An 18,427-nucleotide genomic window follows, 5' to 3' on the forward strand; every position below is an offset into this window, starting at 1 on the left:
CAGTCCTGTCTTTAAAGAGTAATGTCTGGTAGGGAAAAAAATGGATGGTAATGCACTGCATCCAAGAACCTTGCCTCTGGCAAGAGTAATTTGCAAATGCATTTTGGGATAATGTTTAAATGATTTTTTTTCAGGGTCCAAGTGCAATGCTCACTGGAATTGGTAATGCCTTTTGGGTCAGAGTTTCAATTTTCTTCCATCAGAGAATTAAAATTGTTTGTGGATTATGTTGCTCATATCTGTTTCTAATTCTCCATATCATCTATGTTGTAGAAGCAACATGATTAATGTTGTAATGATTAATAACCACCATATAATAAGCTAAGTGCTTACAGTTTGCCAGGCACTGTTCTAAGTTATATCTCATTTAATTCTCACGAATTTTGAGAAAGGTTTTGCTATCCCTATTTTACAGTTGAGTACATTGAGGCTTAAGAAGGGTAAGCATAGGTAGCAGAGCTTTTTCATGGTAAGCTGAATCTGGTGTGGGTGACTCCATAACCTGTTCTCTAAATGGTTATGCTGAAATGCCTTCCTCAGAATGATTCCTCAAGAAATCAAATGCTGTGTATATAGTTCTTTGGAAAACTGGCAATATCTACTCAAGTTGAGCATATGAACACTGTATGGCCCACTAATTCCTTTCCTTGGAATATACCCATGTCAAATGTATATATCAAAACATATCTATTCAACAGCTCAGAGCGTTATAGTAACCCCCAAACTGGAAACGACCCAAATGTTCACTGGCAGTAAAATAGGTAAATAATTGGTGATGTATTGACATAATAGAATACCGTACATCACTGAGAATGAACAATTTACTTCCAAATGCAGTAACATACATGCAGCTCATAAATATAATGCTGAGTGAAAGAACAAGACGCACAAGAGTATGTGTTGTGCAACAACAGGCAGAACTCATTTATGCTATAAAAGTTAGGACAGTGGTTACCTTTGAAGGGGGTCTAATGACTGGGATGGGGCATATATAGGGCTTCTGAGGAGTTGATCATGTTCTGTTTCTTGGGCTTGGTGCTGGTTGCACGTGTGTTCGGTCTGTAAAAAACCATCAAGCTGTACTATGATATATGCACTTCTCTGTACATATACTATACTTCAAAACATATAAAATGCTATGGGTAAGTGTGGGGGGTATTGCTTGTATACATAGAAGTATTTAGAGAATATTTTTTCGTGCATTAATGACACTATCCAAATGCTCATCAACAGTAAAATGGATAAACAAGCGATGGTTTATTCACACAATACTACACAGTGTGAACACACAATGGAACACTGTATAGTAAATGAAAATAAACCATAATGTATCATCAGATTTCTTACTGGGCAGAATGAAAGATAAAGCTTTAAACTTGTAATGGGCAGTTTGAATGAGCTCATGATTCATATCAGCAAAAGCTTAGGTGAATTCTTTGCCAAAAGATTGTAGTTGATAAAGAGGAAAGCTAAAGAAACAATTCCATAAGAGGTTGCTCGTTTAGTAGGGAAGACACTCAAGTGGTTCTGGAAAACACAAAGGGAAAAACTTACGTGTGTGTTCCGGAATAAAATACTTAACACACGAGAGCCTCTCCAGTTGTGCAATCTTTTATTTGAAACAATGATTAATACTCAAACTGTATCTTGAACATTCAACCTTGACTAGTCAGAGAATACTATTCTAGCTTGATGACTGAACTAAACTCTGAGCATTCCATGCAGCGAGAGATATTTTTGGTACTGGATTTTCTAAATTACTAAATTTTTATATCCCTCTGATGTCTTGCACTTTGCACTCTGCCAACACGGCAATTATGAATACATCCTTCTTGATATTACATACTAGTACATAATATTTGAATTTAATTTATTAGGAAGATTGATTTTTAACTCAAGGCAGCTTAAGGTTTATGTTTTGGTCGTTTATAACTTTCAGTTATTTTGCATGTGAATCTGCCCTGAGACAAGGTACAGAGCTGGTTAATGGATCTATCTTTATGCCATTTCCAAATGAGCAAACAAGGAGAATAACACATTTACTATCCCTTCTTTAACCCTCATAAGTTGTTTTTAGTAATAAGTATTCCTGGGGAGAAGTGATAGCTTGCATTAACTGACAGCCCATCAGCGAGAACATTGTTGTAAGTTTGCCCTAATTATCACCTGCTGTTTTAATTTTTTTTCTGCATTGGAAGTTGTTTTTCAAACTGCAGTTTTAATGTTCAAAAACAGTGAGGGGATGAAATGTGTGGTTCAACTTGCTGAATGTTGTGCTGCTTTCCATAATATTGTACAGTAAACATTGGTCCTCTCTACAGGTGCCTGTGATGAATGACACATCGATCAACCCATAGTCTTCAGACATTGCCGTGTGAAGCCAATGAAAGATATCTGCTGGTAACCAAATGATGATCTTATGAAAAGGTAGTTCTGACAACTTTTTTTAACATTTATTTTGGGGAGAGCTCAAGAGGGGGAGTGGCAGAGAGAGAGAGACAGAGCATCCAAAGCAGGCTCTGCACTGACAGGCTGACAGCAGGGAGCCCAATGTGGGGCTTGAACTCACAAACCGTGAGATCATGACCTCAGCCAAAGTCAGACCCTCAACCGACTAAGCCACCCAGGTGCCCTAGTTCTGACAAATTTTAATGAACGTTAGATTTTCACAAAATTAATCAGTCTTCCTGTCCCTTTTCAGGGCAGTGGCTCTACTTGACGTGGTCAGATGGGGAAATTGATGGATAATCACAAGAAAAAACTTTAAATGAATGTAAAAATTTTTTTCAATGTTTATTTATTTATTTTGAGAGAGAGAAAGAGAGAGAGTGCATAAGCAGGGGAGGGGCAGAGAGAGAAATGCAGGACTTGAACTCATGAACTGTGAGATCATGACCTGAGCTTACCCAACCGAGCCACCCAGGCACCCCATGTTTTCCTTTTTTTAAGTAGGCTCCACACCCAAGTCATGGGGCTTGAACTCACGACCCTGAGATCAAGAGTCAGATGCTCTAACGACTGAGCCACCTAGGCACCCTGTTTTCATTTTTATTTGAAGAACAATGAAGATCTAAAATGACCAGATTCAGAATAGAGAACATCCTGGTTGAAAAATTATCAATCCTTTGGAATTGCATGAAGAATATAATAAATTATAGCCCAGACCTAATTGCAACCTTCTATTTATAAAACATAATAATTATCGGGGTGTCTGGCTGGCTCAGTCAGATGAGTGTGTAACTCTAGATCTCAGGGTCATGAGTTCGAGCCCTGTGGGTGTAGAGATCACTTAAATAAAACTTAAAAAAATACAAGTAATAAAATAGAACATAACAGTTATTTTACATTTCTGTGTTCAAGGCCTTTTGTGGTCTGGTCCCAGTTATGTCATCAACGACCTTTCCTACAGCATATTTCTACGCATCCTAAGCTAAGCTCTTGCCTAGAAGACTTGCATGCCATTGCCCTTGCTAGTGCATCAGCCCAGAATCTCTTTCCTGCCATCCGAACTCACTGAATATCTCCTTACCCATCAAGAGCCATTTATCCATCAAAACCAACTCATCCAAAGAACTTACTCCAATCACTACTTCCATTCAGAATTAACAGTCTCTTCTCTACTTACATGGTATTTTAATTTCTGTATATTTTAAATATTATTATAGATTTCAGATTAATATAGTGAATAATCATGCACTCTCTCAGTAGCTTAAGAAATAGAACATTTCCAGGGTGCCTGGGTGGCTCAGTCGGCTAAGCATCTGACTTCAGCTCAGGTTATGATCTCATAGTTCCTGACTTCGAGCCCCACATCAGGCTCTGCGCTGACAGCTCAGAGCTTGGAGCCTGCTTTTGATTCTGTGTGTGTATGTCTATCTCTGCCTTTTCCCTACTTGTGTTCTCTCTGTCTCTCTGTCTGTCTCTCACAAAAATAAATAAATAAACAACAAAAAAAAAGAGGGGCGCCTGGGTTGGCTTAGTTGTTTAAGTGTCTGACTTTGACTCGGGTCATTATCTCATGGTTCCTGGGCCTGAGCCCCATGTCAGGCTCTGTGCTGACAGCTCAGAGCCTAGAGCCTGCTTCGGATTCTGTGTCTCCCTCTCTCTCTGCCCCTCCCCCCGCTCATACTCTGTCTCTTTCTCTCTCTCTAAAAAATAAAATAAAATATTTAACAGTCTGTTTTCTGTTTTGTCTCTTTTTTTCTCCTTTGGTTGTTTTGTTTCTTAAATTCCACATATGAGGAAATCATATGATATTTGTCTTTTTCTCTGACTGACTTATTTCACTTAGAGTTATATACTCTAGATCCATCCAGGTCACTAAAAATGGCAAGATTTCATTCTTTTTAATGGCTGACTAATATTCCACATCTTCTTTTTCCATTCCTCTATCAGTGGACACCTGGGCTGCTCCCCTAAGTTGGCTCTTGTAAATAATGCTGCAGTAAACATAGGGGTGCTTATATCTCTTTGAATTAGTGTTTTTGAGTTCTTTGAGTAAATACCCAGTAGTGCAATAACTGGATCATAGGGTAGTTCTGTTTTTAAATTTTTTTTTTAACGTTTTATTTATTTTTGAGACAGGGAGAGACAGAGCATGAACAGGGGAGGGTCAGAGAGAGGGAGACACAGAATCTGAAACAGGCTCCAGGCTCTGAGCTGTCAGCACAGAGCCCGACGCGGGGCTCGAACTCACGGACCGTGAGATCATGACCTGAGCCGAAGTCGGCCGCTTAACCAACCGAGCCACCCAGGCGCCCCGAGTAGTTCTGTTTTTACTTTTTTGTGTTCCATTTTGTCTTCCACGGTAACTGCACCAGTTTTGTTCCCACCAACAGTGCACAAGGGTTCCTTTTTCTCTACTTCCTTGCCAATACCCATTGTTCCTTGAGCTTTTGATTTTAGCCATTCTGACAGGTATGAGGTAATATCTCATTGTTGTTTTGATTTGCATTTCCCTGATGATGAGTGATGTTGAACATCTTTTCATGTATCTGTGGGCCATCTGGATGTTTTTGAAGAAATGTCTGTTTATGTCTTCTGACCATTTTTTTAATTGGATTATTTGTTTTTTGGGTGTTGAGTTGTGGAAGTTCTTTATACATTTTGGATACTAACCCTTTAATCGGATATGTCATTTGCAAATATCTTCTCCCTTCAGGAGGTTGTCTTTTAGTTTTGTTGGTTGTTTTTTTGTTTTTGTTTTTGTTTTTTTTTTTTTTGCTGTGCAGAAGCTTTTAATTTTGATGGGGTCCCAATAGTTTATTTTTGCTTTTGTTTCTCTTGCCTGAGAGACATGTCTAGAATGATGTTACAAGTGGCTTGTAGTTTTTTTGTCATTGTAAATAACACAGGTGCACAAGGAGACAGGATCTCCTTTTCTTACAACACTGTTATAGAACTTATTCTTTTATTATTTCGTTATTATATACACATCCTGTGACTTTTTCTTATCACTTGGTAAACTCTATAGGATAGGGACTGGGTAGGAAGTAGCAGGTAATCAATAAATTTAAGTGGTTTGATGATTTATCCTTCCCGTATTTGAGTTTAGATTTTGTAGTCTTGGGCTGTTGTGTCTTGCAGTACAGATGAAGACTTGAATTTTTGGATTTTCATGTATCTACTTCAGAAATCCTAAAATGAAGCCTCAAAGGACAGTTGATTTGGCCATACTTAGTATTAAAATGGACTCCTACCAAGCATCTGCGTTTAAAAATGAGTTGGTAGCATTTCTGAACTTCTCAGTGCCTCTCTCAATTTTGGAACACAGGAGAGTTTTCTATGAAGTATGATTATCAGTGATCTCATTTTTTTTCAAGTGCCTTTTTCCTTTTGAAAGATCCTAAAAAAGGAAAATTTTCATGTATGATAAAAATTTCTTGATATTTAGAACAAACAAATAAACATACTGTTTCAACTATTCAAATAAAGAATGTCACCCAGTATCTAGGATGGGCTCATATTACCAGGATTTTTCATGAAACAGTTACTTAAGTAGCAGGGTAATTGATAAGAAATTAGTTATTAGAAGAAAATATTGATATTTTAAACTGTTTATATGTTGTCAATATAATATTACCATAGGTTTTATTTCTTTAATTTAAAAAATGAATATTACATACACAAAGATATTTACAGCATTATCATTTATAATAGGGGAGAAAAAAATAAAAACAACAAATGTCCTGCAATGAAACAAATGAAATGTCCTGTATTTAAATACTTTATAACATGGAATTTTATGAATTTATTAAAATCCATATTGTAAGGATATCGATTTTATTAACTAATAACAGAATTGCACACACCTTGTGACAACAATTGTTTTTAGAACTGTTATATAGTCTGTTTAAAGTTTAGAAGGAACACAACATATACTGTTGCTTTATTTTAGTAGTAATATAGATGGAAATTTCTTTTTAAATTGCTTTTCTATATGTTAAATTTTATTATAAATAAAACTTTGTGAGTATCATATCTCTTTTCAAATAAGATGTGGATATGAGGTGACTGACCTGGCTTGCCCAGAATCAAAGGGTTTCTCAAGATAGAGGACATTCAGTGCCAAAACTTGGACCATTTTCCATGAACTGGGACAGTTGTTCACCCTACAATGTGTCTTTGATTGGTAGGAGGAGGTAGGAAGAAATCAGAATTTAATTTCAATTGTCAGGATATAAACTGGATATCGTTTTGATCACTAACTAGAAATTATTTATATTTGAGACTCTACTCTTCCCTATCATGGCTAATGTAAAATTGCACACAAAATCTTAAAGAGACAACCTTCTACTAATTACATATTCACCTGGTATCCATTTCAACAAATGAAATTACTCTCAGCACACATTAATTGGCATAATTACTGAAACACCAAAATCAGATTAGCCACTGTAGCTCAAAGAAAAAAAGAAAGGAAATCACTGCTCCAGCAAATTGCAGAAGTATTTTTTAAAAAGGGCTTGAAAAGGTTCTCCCACTTGTAGGTAGTTTTATACAAAACCAATAAAATATGACTATTTTAATATTCATTCATGAGATATTTTTGGGTTCTTAACAGTATATTTTAGCTATATTGCAGCTTAAAAGTCTTTCTAATATCCTGCACTTTGTTGATTGTTCCTATAATCTCTATTGTGCATGTTTTAGTGGCATAGCACTCCTATTCAAAGACAAATTGTATCCACTATTATTATCTATTTTCATAATTAACAATCATACAGTTATTCTAGAAGCCCAACAGCAGCAACAATGACATCTTTGTATTTGCAAAAAGCTTACTTTTCAGATTTCTGGCTCTTTTTCCTAAAACACTGACATCATAGTAAAACATTGTTCTGCCTGCTTTGAGTTCGAATCATCTGATAAATTAGAGAAACACAAAGATAAGAAAGAAGACATATGTTAGTATAATTCTGCAGAGCAAAAAAATCTTTGCTCTGACTTCGTTACATCTATTGCTTGAATACATGGGATGTATTGTTCCATGGTCTTACTTCTTCATTTCCTACGCCAGATTGGTCTTGCCACTTCAGATGTAATTTCCTGCACAACTCACCTTCCATGCTCTCTGTTCCAGTATTGTACTCTTATTAGAATACCTTGCTTTCCATGATCTTTTTTTTTTTTCAATGTTTATTTATTTTTGGGACAGAGAGAGACAGAGCATGAACGGGGGAGGGGCAGAGAGAGAGGGAGACACAGAATCGGAAACAGGCTCCAGGCTCCGAGCCATCAGCCCGGAGCCTGACGCGGGGCTCGAACTCACGGACCGCGAGATCGTGACCTGGCTGAAGTCGGACGCTTAACCGACTGCGCCACCCAGGCGCCCCTTTCCAGGATCTTTTATCAAAGCTCATTAACATTGTTGATCATCATCATGGTTATTGCCATTATTATTTATTTTTGCTCCTCAATGCAGAATGTTTTCTCTTTATTGCAATATTTGTTTTGTTCTCTCTGCCATTAATAACTAGTCTTACACATTAGTATAGAATTCTGCTTTTGTTGAAAATAAGTGCCACGAATCAGAGAAACATGAAGAAAACAAATAGAAACACATTGTGGTACATTTCTTCATGATAAAAACAGAGGCATGCTCAGATTCTTTGTTAGTTTGGTTTGATCACATGGAATCAAGCACTTCCTGACCTGTGAAATCTATTGCCAACTTTTGCTTCTATGTTATTAATTTCTAATTACATTTTTAAAATTTTGTTAATGTTTATTTCTTTTTTGAGAGAGAGAGAGAGAGCACTCACAATTGGGAGAGGGACAGAGAGAGAGGAAGACAGAAGATCTCAAGAGGGCTCTGTGCTGAGAGCAGAGAGCCGGACACTGGACTTGAACCCACCAACTGTGAGATCATGACCTGAGCTGAAGGCAGACACTTAACTGACTAAGCCACCCAGGTGCCCCAATTGCATTTCTTATTAATAATAACTTAATCTCACGTAATAGAAATAAGGTGATATTACAACCAAATATATAATGGGACCAAAATAAGGTGGGGAAAAAAAAGAAGGAAGAGGTAACTCACCATAAAAAGTAAGAAGGAGGAGCGCTTGAGTGGCTTAAGTCAGTTAAGCATCCAACTCTTGATTTTGGTTCAGGTCATGATCTCACAGTTTGTGAATTTAAGCCCCACATCAGGCTCTGTGCTGACAGTGTGGAGCCTGCTAGGGATTCTCTCTCCCCCCTCACTCTACCCTTCCCCCACTGTCTCTCTCAAAATAAATAAACATTTAAAATAAAAGAAAAATTTTATATATTATTTGTATTATATGTGCCATTCTTCTCAAGCTTTAGGTCTTGTCTCATACTATGGAAAAATTGTAAAGACAGAAACAGTAGAGTGTGTTTGTTCCACTCAACACCTGATAAAAGTTTACTTTTCTTGTATTCCCCATGTTAGGGACTCCAACCTTAGTCTTCACTTAATACTGCTTTAAAAAATGTTTATAGGGGCACCTGGGTGGCTCAGTTGGTTAAGCATCCGACTTTGGCCTAGGTCATGACCTCATGGTTCTTGTGAGTTCGAGCCCCACATTGGGCTCTGTGCTGACAGCTCAGAGCCTGGAACCTGCTTCGGATTCTGTGTCTCCCTCTCTCTCTGCCCCTCCTCTGCTCATGCTCTGTGTGTCTCTCACTCTCAAAAATAAATAAACATTAAAAAAATTTTTTTTAATTTATAATTTTTTATTTTTTTTTTTAAAATTTTTTTTTTTTTCAACGTTTATTTATTTTTGGGACAGAGAGAGACAGAGCATGAACGGGGGAGGGGCAGAGAGAGAGGGAGACACAGAATCAGAAACAGGCTCCAGGCTCTGAGCCATCAGCCCAGAGCCCGACGCGGGGCTCGAACTCACGGACCGCGAGATCGTGACCTGGCTGAAGTCGGACGCTTAACCGACTGCGCCACCCAGGCGCCCCAAATTTATAATTTTTTAAAGTGTATTTATTTTGAGAGAAATATAGAGAGCCACTGGGGGAGGGGCAGAGAGAGATGGGGACAGAGGATCCGAAGCAGGCTCTGCACTGACAGCCCAAAGCCCGATGTGGGGCTGCAATTCACCAACTGTGAGACTGTGACCTGAGCCAAAGTTGGACGCTCAACCAACTGAACCACGCAGGTGCCCCAATAGTGCTTAAAATTCTAACAGCATGTCAGTTTCTGTACCTCTACCTTCACTGCACACAAATACAAACACACATGCCGGGATTTATCTGTGGTCAAGTCCACACTTGACTGACTAATTCTTTCCTCCATTCTGCCAGAGTTCTGTGAGTTATCCCAATTCACCTTTATAGAGGACTATCAAAACACAGTCATTTTACAGCCACCATTGGTGATGGGTGCCAAAACCTTTGGGAAACAGGATATTCATAAAGTCTCAGTGTCACTCTCACGAGACTTTATGGGGAAGGGGAATTTTCACACTGCAGACATTTGGTAACTGCTGCCTTAAGTAAATGATCAAACAGTGCATCACCAGTTATGACATCACATGCCTCTGATGTGATACACTGAGGATACAACAATATGTATATAATATGCCTTCCGAAAATGTTTAACCCTGACACAGTGAGACAAATCTAAAATGAGGGACATTCTGCAAAACAACTGGCCTGAATGCTTCAAAACTGTCAGTATCATGAAACAAACCAAAAAAGGTTGGGAAATTATAGAACAAGGGAGGGTCAAGAGATAGGATAAGTGAATGCAACAGACAATCATTGATTGGACCCTAGAATTCAAAAATTAAAATTAAACAAAGGAGGCAGAATCAGCCCAGGAGGCAAGCAGGACATTGCTCCAGAGACTACATTGATTGCTATGTACCCTTGCTTCGGGAGATATGTATATTTACAGACAAACATAGTTCTCCTATTCAATTATACATAATTATATGTATCATATATATGATACATATATTTATATATGATATATATATCATATATATATGTGTGTGATATACATAACATATATATAACATATACATACGTATAACATATATATCACACATTTATATAGTTAGAGATGCTGTAGTCGAAGATACCATTTTACAAATAAATAGAGGTCCAGAGAAGTATGGTGCCTTGCCTAATGTCACACAGCTACACAGTGTTAGAACCCAGGAGTCTGGTGCTTTATTAACTATCTGAGGCTTCCCAGGGCACCTGGCTGGCTCAGTCAGTGGAGCATGAAACTCTTGATCTCGGGGTCAGGTGTTTGAGCCCCACGTTGGTGATAGAGCTTACTTAACAGCAACAAAAAAATTATTTGAAAACAACAAACTATTTTAAGCTTCCTCATTTTGTTGTTTCAACAAAAACAACAGCAACAACAATAGTCAATTTAGAATTTCCCAAACTATTTCAGATTCATTAAAAGCCTTTATTTTTTTCAGGCTACCCAGTTCATCTCTCTTTTTCTACCAATCTGTGAAAATGAGGCTATAGAACAGAAATTTACATGGCTCCAAAACCTTAAGCATATGAGATTTTTGGAAACTAACTAAAGACAAACCTATAATAGGAAATTATCATAGCCAGAAAGCAAAGTTTGAGGCCATGTGTTTCCTTCTATAAAAGTGACGGGACAGAATACAGATTAAACTACATCCTCTAGAAAGAAGTGATTCTTTGTTTTCAGATTTGAATGAACTTTTTTATGACCGCTTTTGAGGTGTGGCTGACTATTTAATGGAATTTGAAATTAGAAATTTAGTGAAATTCTGGTTTAAATACCTTCTCCTACCACTCTGTAATCTATGGTGTTTTTATTTCGAGCACCACCAGCTTTCTTGAGATACAAATGTTCTTGAAGTATTTCCACCCGGTTTTGAACTCAAAGAAAAAATCCCCAGGAGTGAATTTCTGTTGTTGTTGTTGCTGTTGGATCCCTCTGGAAAAACCCAAGCCTCACTTCCCACTGACCCCTCTGTTCCATGGATGTCTGTCACAGGCAAGAACATTTAAAACCGCAGGGAAAGAGTGACAGTGGCTTTATGCCCATGAATGAGTGCTGCCCAATACCCCTCTCTTTTTCTCCCAATCCTCTGTGAAAATAAGACTGCAGAGCAGAAGGACAATAACAACATTATAGTGCAAGTGACCTTAAAAGCAAGTAAACCCTATTATTTGAATGGAGTAATGGGTAGGCCTGAGCATTATCAGTCACTCTGGATGTGACAGAAGTGTACTTCTTGTTAGAGCATCAGAGTAAAAACCTTTTCAGCATTGCATTTGCCTCAAGCAAGCAAAAGGGAGTGGTGCGCAATACTAAGAACACTGTCTTCTGTATCACTTTTTCCAGAAATCTTTCATCTGGGAGGATGCCATCTGACATAAAATGTATTTGCTTCGTTGAAGTCTCATGCCTCCTGTCCCTTCAGGTGGCTTCTGTTTTGCATTCAATGTGTGGCAGTGCCACAGAAACCTTTTCTTGCTTTTGGTAATGAAGATCCTTGCTTTCCTCCTTGAGGTATTATGACCGTCTTCTCTGTAAACTGTGGTCGTATTTGATATGTGAACAGTGTGTGTATTTCTTTGTTTCCTTCCTTAACTGTTATCCTAGCATAACTTAATTGTTCCTAGCTGAATGATGGAACTTGACATTACGGCATAAAGAAACATGTGTGAAAATATCTTCCACCTGGTGCCAATCTACAAATTCTTACTTTTTTCCGGAAAAGAAGTCATTCCGGCACATGTATGATACCACAATCCCAAGGCAATGAGAAAAGACCTTCTTGGCTATATTAAAAATAATTTTATTCACCCTCAGCTAGGCAAACCTGGAGGAAGATTAGGAGATAAGTTGCCCCCATTTATCATCATACATTCAATCAATACATTCACTCAACATTTCCTCTGACACTCTATTAAACCAACCCCCTCTACTAGAGAGATAAAACTCTTTAAATAGAAAATAAGTAGACAGTGATGAACAGCAATATTATCCCTGCCGACAATTTAAGTTCCCAGGACTTTGGTAAACTTTTGAATCATCTCTGGTCTGGGCATAAAATTGCATTTCCCTGCTCTCTAGGGAAGATCATTTGAATCACTTGCTCTCTCTCACTCAAGTTCTATATTCTAGAACAGAAGAATGACTGCTATGTTTACAGAATGAGTAGCAATGGCCTAGGATTGCCATAAATCTGTGCAATATGTCCCTACTAAATAAGGGACCAGGTATATGTATAACCCGGTTCTGCTTACCAAAAACGACCCCCTATGGAAAGAGATTTATTTATAAGGAATTGATTCATGCAATTTTGGAGGCTGAGAAGTCCCAGTGGTCTCCCATTTATAAGTGCGAGGCCCAGGAAGGCCAGTGGTATTGTTCCAGTCTGACTCTAAAGGCCTGCAAACAAGGAAAGTATTGGTATAAATTCTAGTCCAAGTCTGAAGGTCTGAGAACTAGGGGTGTAAGTCCTAGTCCAAGGGCAGGAGAAAACCAATGTTCAGGTTTAGCAGTCAGGCAGAGGGCGAATTCTCCCTTCCTCTGCCTTTTTGTTCTTTTCAGGCCCCCAAGGGATTGGATGGTGCCACCCACAGTGGGGAGGGCCATCTGCTTCACTCAGTTTAATTCAAATGCTAATCTCTTCTGGAAACACCTTAACAGACTTAGCAGGAATCGTGTTTAGCCAAATATCTGGGTACTCCATACTCTGGTCAAAGTGACACATAAAATTAACCATCACAGTTAGGAGACTAATATTTATTGACATCTACTGAGGTGCCAGGCAATGTTCTTTATGCTTCATATATACGTTAGCTATCCCACTTAACAGGAGGCTTCTGGAAGGTGTGAACCATCTCTCTCTTGCTGAGCATTATATTCTCAGTATGCCGCATAGCTCATAAGCTCATGGTGAATATTCACCAAATGAATAAATGAATAGAAGGACCTCATCAAATCCTCAAAACAAGCCTGTCAAGTAGACAAGGTGTAGAGCACATCTTCATTTTACAGATGAAGAAATGGGCTCAATGAGTTTAAGAATATTGTCATCTCAGGGCACCTGGGTAGCTGAGTGAGTTAAGCATCTGATTCTTTAATTTTTTTTAAGTCTATTTAGAGAGAGAGAGAGAGAACGAATAGGGAAAGGGCAGAGAGAGGGGGAGAGAGGATCTGAAGTGGACTCCGTGCTGACAGCAGAGAGCCCATGCAGGGGATCGAACCCACAAACCACAAGATCGAGATCTTGACTTGAGCCAAAATCGGACACTAAACCAACTGAGCCACCCAGGCACCCCTAAGCATCTGATTCTTGATAATTGGCTCAGGTGGTGAGTGGTCCTGAGATCGAGCCCTGTGTCAAGCTCCACGCTGAGTGTAGAGCCTGCTTGGGAGTCTCTCTCTCCCTCATTCTCTGCGTGCACATGCAGAATATTGTCATCTCATTAGAACTTTGAAGAAGTGTTTTCTGGCTATCCAAACATCTTTCCAAACAATAAGAGATTCTTATTGACTAATAAAAGACATGTTAAATACTAGAACAAGCCTGTGAAATCCAACATCCTGAGTCGCTCAATAAAACCCCTACCACGCAAACAACACTCCATATCTCTCTGTATGGAGTGGGAGAATAGCTTTCCGGTTTTAAGCAAAACACTCAAGACATTTTTTTTTTTTGTCAGTTTACCCAACACAATGACACTAGATGTGAAGATCGTGTAAAACATCTTCCAGGAAGTTGACTGTACTACATGAACAGTATTGTATTTACTCCAACAGTTTGAATGAGATAGCAGCTATTATCCCATTTTACAGATTGGGAAAACAAGCAATGAACTACAAAGTTTAAAGCTGTGAGTAGAGTCAATTTCTTCTATTTCCCCCATCATAATAACCTGCTAGTGTACCTTCCTAGACGTCTCCACTGAGCCCACATGACTACAGGATTGTTTCCTTTGCCTTATGCAATGTTGTTATATTTTGTAAATTAAAACTCAGGAGATATTCTATGCTAATATTAACTACTGACTACTCTTAAAAACCCTGAATATATGGTAATGCCAAGTAGACTTCTATGACCACACTGTCTTCCTTTTACAAGCTTTACTTTTTTTTATCATGATAAAATATACATAACATGCAATTAACCATTTTAATCATTTTTAAGTGTACAATTCAGTGACATTAAGAACAGTCACAGGGTGCCTGGGTGGCTCAGTCGGTTGAGCGTCCAACTTCGGCTCAGGTCATCATCTCATGGTTTGTGAGTTTGAGCCCTGTGTCAGGCTTTGTGCTGACAGCTCAGAGCCTGGAGCCTGCTTCAGATTCTGTGTCTTCCTTTCTCTCTGTCCCTCCCCGACTTGTGCTCGCTCGCGCTCTCTCTCTCTCTCTCTCTCTCTCTCCAAAAATAAATAAACGTTAAAAAATTTATTTTAAAAAAAGGAACATTGGGACACCTGGCTGGCCCCGTCCGTTGAGCGTCTGACTTCAGCTTAGGTCAGGATCTCACAGTTCATGGGTTCGAGTCCCACATTGGGCTCTGTGCTGACAGCTCAGAGCCTGGAGCCTGTTTCAGATTCCGTGTTTCCCTCTCTCTGCCCCTTCCCCGCTCATGCTCTGTCTCCCTCTGTCTCTCAAAAATGAATAAACATTAAAAAAAATTTTTTAATAAAAATATTAAAAAAAGGAACATTCACAATGTTGTACAACCATCATCACTATCCATTTCCAGAACTTTCCCATCATCCCAAACAGAAACTCTGTACCCATTCAACAATAACTCTCTATTCCCTCTCCTCTAACCCCTAGTAATCTCTGCTATACATTTCTGTTCTCTATATTTTGCCTATTCTAAGTACCTCATATAAGAAGAATCATACATATTTATCCTTTTGTGTCTGGCTTATTTCACTAAGCATAATGTTTTCAAGGTTCATCCATGTTGTAGCATTTATCAGAATTTCATTTATTTTTGAGACTGAAAAATATCCCATTGTAATTCTCTACCACATTCTGTTTATCCACCCATATGTTGATAGAAACTTGGGTTGTTTCCATCTTTTGGCTACTGTGAACAACACTGCTATGAACATTGGTGTACAAGTATCTGTTTGAATCTGTTTTCAATTCTTTTGGTATATACCTAGAAATGAAATACTAGATCATATGTTAATTCTATATCATCCAGTGGATAAGATGGATACAAATATTTAAAATTACTGAACGGCTAAAAATAGCCTTACTATCTTCACATTTAATTGGTAGTTTACCTGGGAACAAAATTCTGGGTTGGAAATCATTACCCTTCTGGATATTGAGGCATTATTTCATTTGCTCTAAGCTTCCAATTTTGCTATGGAGAACTCTGATGCCATTGGGATTTTCAATCCCATTATATGAGGTCTGTTTTTCCTCTCTGTAAGGTTTTTGTTTTTTAGATTTTTTAAAAAAGACTTCATTTTTTTCAAAATAGTTTGAGTCTTACAGCAAAATTGAGGAGAAGGTACACAGATTTCCCACATACCTCCCGCTCTTACCCATGCCTAGCCTCTCCATTATCAACATCTCCCATCAGAGTTGGTTAAAACTGATGACCTTACATTGACACATCATATCACCCCAAATCCATAGTTTACATGGGGTTCATAGGGTTCATTCTTGTTGTCGTACATTCTGTGGGTTTGGACAAATGTGTAATAACATGTGTCCGTCATTGCAACGTCATTGCAACGTCATACAGAATATTTTCACTGCACTGAAAATCCTCTGTGCTCCACCTAGTTATCCCTCTTTTCCCCTCCCCCACAACCCCTGACAAGCAATGACCTTTTAGCTGTCTCCTTTGTTTTGTCTTTTCCAGAGTAGCACGTAGTTGGAATCATACAGTATGTAGCCTGTTCAGATTGGTTTCTGTCACTTGGTAATATGCATTTAAGATTCCTCCCTGTCTTTTTCATGGTTTGATAGCTCATTTCTTTTCAGCAGTGAATCACTTTCCTTTGTTTGGATGTACTATAGTTTATCCATTCACCTGAGAGACATCTTGATTGCTTCCAAGTATTGGCAATTATGAATAAAGCTGCTGTAAACTTCTGTATGCAGGTTTTTGTGTGGATGTTAAGTTTTCGACTCCTTTGGGCAAATACCAAAGAGTGTAATTGCTGGATCATATAGTAAGAGTACATTTCATTTTGTTAGAAATTGCCCAACTGTCTTCCAAAGTAGCTGTACCAGTTTGCATTCCCGCCAACAATGAATAAGAATTCCTACTGCTCCAAATCGTCGGTATTTGGTATTGTCAGTGACTGCTCTGCTCTGGATGCTGGCCGGTATAATAGTACCTCACCATTGTTTTAATTTCTGTGAGCTTTTAAAATATTCTCCTCATACTTTGTCTTCTGAAATTTCACAATGATATATCTTGGTACGGAATGTTTTCTCATCTGTTGTTATTCAGCATAGTGCCTAATAACTCAGCCCCTTTTAAGCTGGGATGTTTTGGGGTTTTGGTTTTCATAATTTCCTCCTCTTCATTTTCTGCAACTTAAATTTTTCATGTGTTGAAACTCCTGAACTGATCTTATTATTGTCTTGTCTTTTCTCTCATATTTTCACCTCTTTGTCTTTTTTGTCTTAATTTCTGAAAGATTTCTTCAACTCTGTCTTCAAACTCGTGTACTGAATTTGCTTTCCCCCTTTGAATTTCTAAAGTCTGTTGCTGTCTGTCCCGTTTTGTGCATGTGTTGTATGGGCTCCTCTCTGAGGCTATTCTTAGTTGTTAAGTTTTCTTCCTACTCTGTGACTCTTTCTATCACTTTCCTTATCCCTGTCCCATCCCTACACCCCCCAACTGTTGTTCACTTTGGTCTCTGTCTTTCATTTTGGAGATTTTCCTCCAAATGTCTGGTTCCTTAGCTGTCTGTTCATATTAAAGAGTATGGCAATAATTAGCTACTTGGAAGTACTAGTTTCCAGAGAAGGTTGATGCATGGAAAGCATCACAGGACGATGAAACTTCAAGCTGGCTGGCTTTGTCACTGATAGGGCCTATAAATGCTGGCATATACAGGTCTCCCCCCCGCCCCCCCGGGTTGTTCAGTTTCTGCAAAGAAGAATCCTTTTCTGCCAGGCTGATTGGGGGGAGAAGAGAGATATAAGCTTGACTAAGGGCATTCTAAGCACTTAACTAGGTAAAGATTGCAAGGATCCAGTACCACACAATTACTAAGTTTTGGAGAGTTGATAGGACTCTATTTTTTGTGGTTTCTTTTTTTTTTTTTTTTCCTTTTTCTCAATATAAAATCTTACTCAGAATGGAAAATTCCGAAAGCTAAAATAACTCCACTGCATATTTTAGACAGGGGAACAGGTTGGCCTTTTGTCACAATGAAGCAGGATATTCCTGAAAAAAACAAAAAAAAAAACAAAAAAAACAAAAAAAACCCCTGCTTTTTCTGAAGTTTGCCAGTTTAGATGTTTTTCATGCCCCAGAAACTGCTGGTAACAGCCCAGCATGGTAAGGGGAATGAGAAAGTCTGGATCTGTCTGTGTATGCTGAAACTCTGAAGCTCAGCCAAGACATGAAGTCATTTTAGGGTCTAAGAGATGGAAGTAAAAGCTTAGAACATCACTAAATTGTAACAGATGAACTGGATTCCTACCAAAAATACAGATATCTTACAAGATTGTGTTCACAAACAAATGTCTGCACTATTGTACTGAGACATTGGAGAAATGTGAATGCAGGCAGAGGCTTGAGTTGCTTTGCCAACCAAAATATATGTTCTAGAAAACAAAAGGGATGGGTTTTTGAAGGATAGAGAGAAAGCAGTTCTGTCTAATATTAAAGCAAACACACCTGCAAACAAGTAATTATTCAGCAATACAAAAATACTGCCTGTACAATACAGCCCAAATCAAAAAAGAGCTTGGATTTTGATTTATGTATCATCATGT

The sequence above is a fragment of the Lynx canadensis genome, chromosome E3 (genome assembly GCF_007474595.2).
Source record: "Lynx canadensis isolate LIC74 chromosome E3, mLynCan4.pri.v2, whole genome shotgun sequence".
Taxonomy (NCBI): Eukaryota; Metazoa; Chordata; class Mammalia; order Carnivora; family Felidae; genus Lynx; species Lynx canadensis.